The sequence below is a fragment of the Triticum aestivum genome, chromosome 7B, assembly GCF_018294505.1.
Source record: "Triticum aestivum cultivar Chinese Spring chromosome 7B, IWGSC CS RefSeq v2.1, whole genome shotgun sequence".
NCBI lineage: Eukaryota > Viridiplantae > Streptophyta > Magnoliopsida > Poales > Poaceae > Triticum > Triticum aestivum.
The window spans coordinates 710,984,395-710,990,087 of NC_057813.1; positions in this window are offsets into that span (position 1 = coordinate 710,984,395).

Here is a 5,693-nt window from a genome sequence, read left to right on the forward strand (position 1 = left end):
CGCTCGCTGGAGCGGCACGGGGGGAGAAGGGGGGGGCCCTAAACTTCCTGTGTGTCGTTTCCAGGACAGCTTATCACATGATTAGGGTACCTGGTGGCGCATAATCAAAAGGTCAAAGCCCTGCAGGTACTACACCAGGTAGGATATGATCCGTTCCATCCCAACAGGCAACAGCTACAAGCCAATGATTAGTGCGCGGGAAAAAAAGGAGAGAAAAAAGAAGCCGAGGAGAACGGCGGCCGCCGGCGCTTGCGTGCACCAAGGGTGAGACGAGACGAGATGAGACGAGGTGTAGTATAGACGTCACGTCGTCGTGTGGCGTGGGCGTGTGGGCGCCGTAGACGAACAAACGGCAAGTGGAAGCGGACGGGGACATGATATCGGTCTAGCTAGCTAGCAAGCCAGCGAGCGAGCGAGAAGGGCGACCAGCACGGCACGGGAGGATGATTGATGATGGCTACCCCGGCTCGCTCAGGAAGTCAGGAGTCAGGAAGCTAGCTAGGGAGGGAAACTGGTGGTGGTTCGCTCGGTTGCCGGTTCTCTCCGCCGAGGCCGCTTCGTCCGTTGGCGCCGCCATCTCTTCCCCCTTTTCCTCGGAAAAGACTTTTGAACCAGGAACCGATCTCCGCCGTTATTTTCTGTCCTCCGTGATGCTTTGACGTTGAGTTCCTTTTGCTTTCGACCCTGCCCCGGGCCCATACCTGATCACGGGCGGATGAGTAAGCCGGTGCGGCACCAACATTGTTACACTTGTCGTCGTGGCCGTGGGTTGATCGTTCATGTCTTCCCTTGTGAGGACTTACTTTTGTCTTACAAAAAAATAAAAGACAAAAGGGAGGTTTGTCATTGGCTTGAAAAGAACAGAAAACATAGATATACATTAGCACAATTCTTCATTCATGAATAGGAAAACTACTTGGATACATACATATACTTGTACAGATACGGCCGTGCTCCCTCGTCGTGCACTCACACTACACACGCGCCGTGCTCCTGAGGATGGTGAGACGCACGAGTAGGAGACTATTATTAATATATGGCCATTGGAGCGACGAGAGATCGAACCTAGCGAATACTCACGGCGACGACAAACCGGATCAACGACTACCCTCTACGACACGGGGGATTTCAAGAAAGAAAAGCAATCTCGCGGCCGCCACCGTCTCTCTGTCGGTTCCCCTCCGCCGACGACCTCAGTCGGTGGTGGTGAGGAGGGACGCCAGATCTATGCGTGTGGATCGTTTTAGTCAATAGTCGCTCAGCAGATGTTCATTGTCTTGGCTTCGCTAATGGCGATGACAGCGCTGAATAAAGAATCTTCAGATCCTTTCCAGATGAGGCGATCAGGCCTTTGTTTGTGGGTCAATTTGGAAACCGGTCTTTCAAGTAAGGATGACGTGGCAGCGACGACATACTCGTGGTGGACTTGTGTTCTCGTGCTTCACCGTTGGACGTACGTGCTCTGACGGGCGATATTTAGAAACCGGCGGCTGGATCCCGACGCGGATCCGATGAGGAGCTGACGGCGACGCCGCCGAAGATGCCGTGGCGTTTGGTCAATTAGCCGTAAACAGGTGGTGCCCTGCCCTGCCCGCCGTGCTGTGGCCCGGCGGACGTCGTTTTCCGGTTGCCATCTGAAACAGTTGGGCAGTAGTACCAGTACAGTGGAATTCGTAGATGGCGTGGCGTTGCCTAGGCCTCCACGTCAGGTCACACGAGGTAGGTTGTCCGGCCGGGCTACAGTAGTCGCTGGAGGAGTGCGTACGTGGTGGGCCGCATTTTCGTCTGGTCTATGCCGCAGGGATCCCAGTTCGTCGCCGGATACGGACATGATCGCCCACGCACGCAACGGCCACATGCATGCAATGCACGGCTCTCCATCGATTGGCATAATCAGAAGATCTACTGGTAGTTTGTAGGACAGCTTACCACATGATTATGCTACCTGACCTGGTGGTGCATAACCAAAAGGTCAAAGCCCTGCAGGTGCTACTCCAGCCAGGATATGATCCGTTCCGTTTCATCCCAACAACTACAAGCCAATGATTAGCGCGCGGAAAAGAGAGAGAGAGAGAGAGAGAGAGAAAGAAGTCGAGAACTGCGGCCGCCGGCGCTTGGCGCGCGCCAAGGGTGAGACGGGACGATACGAGGTGTAGGCGTAATGTATAGACGTCGTCGTGTGGCGTGGGCGTGTAGGCGCCGTAGACGAACAAACGGCAAGTGGAAGCGGCTGAGGATATGATATCGGTCTAGCCAGCCAGCCAGCGAGGGCAGAAATCACTGTTCTGACCTCAGGACGAAATCAATTCACAAATTGAACTGTTCTGGAAAAAAATTCACCCAGCTGACCCTTTTGTGTGGCGCCCGACATCTAGGCGCCACACTACACTGCGCAGCGTCTAGATCTTAGGCGCCACACTTCTGGCCAGCGTGGCACCCCTGGGCCCCGCATCCAGCAGTGCAACGTCTTTGGGCTAGGCGCCACCCATATAATGTGCAGCGCCTAGCTGTTAGGCGCTGCACATGCACTTACTAACTGCCGCGAACATCTGTTTCTGGTGCCTGAAAATTACAAAGTCAGTGTGCAGCGTCTGAGGGATAGGCGCTACACTATACAGTGTAGCACCTGACGTCTAGGCGCTGCACGATTGATCAACAAGGCGATGGGCGCGCGATGCTAGCTTGTGAGGATCATGCATGTAAGGTCGGACCAAGCAAGCAAGGCCCAGCTTAAAACCTCTCGCTCTCTCCCATCCACCACACGGCCGAATTTCGTGTTTTGACCCTTTTTAGAAAGTATTTCAGGATCTGGTCCCGGTTTGAAAAAATTTCGAGATTTGACCCTTTTGCCTACCGCCAGGGCATCTGGCGGTAGGGTTAGATAGCCTACCGCCAGGTCCCATGGCGGTAGGAAATTTATCCACGTCAGCACGCGGAGACGGCGCCGTCCCCCTCCGTCGCACCCTACCGTCATGGGCCCTGGCGGTAGGCTGTCTAACCTTACCGCCAGGGCCCTGGCGGTAGGGTGCGGGGCAGTTATTTCGCCCGAGACCGCGCCCCTTCCCTTCTCCCCACCCCTCCCCTCCCCCAAGTCGCCCCTCTCTCCCTCTCTCATCTCCTCCACTCCCCCCTGGATCTTCACCGATTCTTCACCGTTTTGGCGGATCGAGATGGCCCCGAGGAGAGAACCGTAAACTCCTCCGATCCCTCCAATTAGTTTTTGCAAACTTGCTACCGATTCGACGCATTATTTGCTTGAAATCCCTCATGTTTTTGAACTTAGATTGATTTTTTTTCACCTAAGATTGATTGTAGTTGTTGTTCTTAGTTCTTTAGTAAGTAGTGGTATTGGATATGTACTCTAATCAATAGTTCATATGTTAGTGTGAAGATGAACCCTAGTTCATAATTTTTTTTGTTAAAAAAATTATGATGTATTGTTGATAAAGGGATGAACCCTAGTTTGATGATGCATGTTGATATGATGATATGCTCTAGTGTGAAGATGAACCCTAGTTTGATGATGCATGTTGATATGATGATATGAAGATATTGTTTGGAAAATTTTGTTTAAACATATGAAGCTATGATGTATGTTGGAGGTTTTTTTTATATGATGCATGTTGATATGATTTGATCCATCATGTGTAGTAGATGTTTGTTTATGTATGCTTATGCTTATGGTACTTTTGTTTATGAAACTCTATTAAGGCGGCAACCTCTTGCGGACAACATCGGCCCACGGTACTGCATGCTGGACTGGGCATTTGACAAGGGTCATCGTGCCCGTTTCATAGAGAACGGAGAGGTAATTGATATGAAAGAAATTTTGATCAAAGTTCTCGGATTGATGAAAATGATTTCCTAACTTTTTGGCGTTCACTTTTTAACAGACGCTCCAGCCACTGCGCATGAGGGGTCACGGGGTTCATGGGCATATGGACTACGACGAGCGCTACGCGCCGTTCTTCAAGAGAGCCCGTCTGTTGGGTTTCGTGCTGCAGTTCAAGCGTCAGCCGCCGACGCTTGTCCACGCGGCTCTCACAGCACTGATTGACCGTTGGAGACCGGAGACCCATTCTTTCCATCTGCCATGCGGGGAGATGACAGTGACCCTAGAGGACTAGGGGATGATTACTGCAATGCCGATCGAGGGTCATGCACTCACCGGTCGAGTGGAGAGGGCCAACTGGCAGGAGAGGGTCACCACCCTCATCGGCGACTGCCCCAGTGCCAAGAGTAACCGTACATCCGGTGTGCCGTTGCCCTGGCTCTCGGAGCACCAGAGGACATGCCCCCAAGGCGCAGATGAGGCGACTGTGGAGTTGTACGCGAGGGCCTATCTGTGGTATATTCTCTCGGAGGTCATGTTTCCAGACAGCTCCGGGAACTCTGCCAACTGGGCGTATCTGTTGTTCCTAGCGGACTGGGATGCAGGGTACAGTTGGGGGACGGCATCTCTCGCCTACCTATATCGTTCGGTAAGAGAGTGTCTAATTGCGTACCTACCTACGAAAGTGTGTCCATGACATTTTCTTATATCTGATCCTCATTTGATGTTTTGCAGCTTGACGACGCAACGCAGAGGACGGGAGACAAGTCCAATATGGGTGGCTTTGTCTGGGCCTTCTCCATTTGGATGTGGAAGCGGCTGCCGGTGGGGCGTCCGGAGAAGTTGCCAAGACGCCCATGGGAAGACTATGGCGAAGAAGGTGACGAGACTCGAAACCCCACCGTAGCTTACGAGTGGGACGTTGTCAAACTCTACACGGGCCTAAACAAGACTTCGTACAAGACCTACACCAATGAGTTGGACGCTTTGACGCATCCGCAGGTATATGAACTCGCACAACACCTTTCTCTTTGATTCCGCTATTGACCAAGAGTGCGAACTTACCAAGGTATATGTAATAGGTAATCTGGTGCCCGTATCGACAAGAACGAGAGTGGGCCTTTGATCTGAACGTGATGTGCGATGCGGACCGTGGTATCTGGCGGTGCATCGTGCCCATGATCTGTGTGTACGCCGTCGAGTGGCATTTGCCACAACGCGTGGCCACGCAGTTTGGGATTTATCAGCATACCCCACCGGGCCAGCCCACCGATACCGGCGGCCACGCGCTGCACCTGTGAGCTCTTTGTTGTCCGTGAGATTATCATGTTTCTTGTTGCTTATGATGATCTCATTGCGCTTATGATGATTCTTGTTGCTTATGCCTTGTAGGATGAGCCGGCAGAAGAATCGGTCGATCACAAACTGGGGAGAGGAGCATAAGACTCATGTGACGGAGTGGAACCGATGGAGGTGGTGTAAAGACGTGGAGAGGAGAGTGACTAACTGGGATGATTACCTGGGCCGACACATGAGGTGGTACGATGATGGCCAGAAGCACCGTCTTCGTCTCAGGCCTCGATGGACGGCGGAAGACATCGCGGAGCTGGAGTGGGCTGACCCCGATGAACAGGCATACCAGACCGGCATCAGAGACATGCACAGTGGATTTAGGGAGTTTGCACCCCTCATCAACAGAGTGGTACGTTTGAACCGTCGGTCGTATTTAAAATATTTTATTCGTCAACGTGACTGACTTATGCCGTTGCAGTCCGGTGAGCTGAACAGATGCATCTTTGAAGCCTCAGATGCATTAGGTCATCTTCCCGGGAGCGTACAATCTGAGACCAGAGTCAGGGGG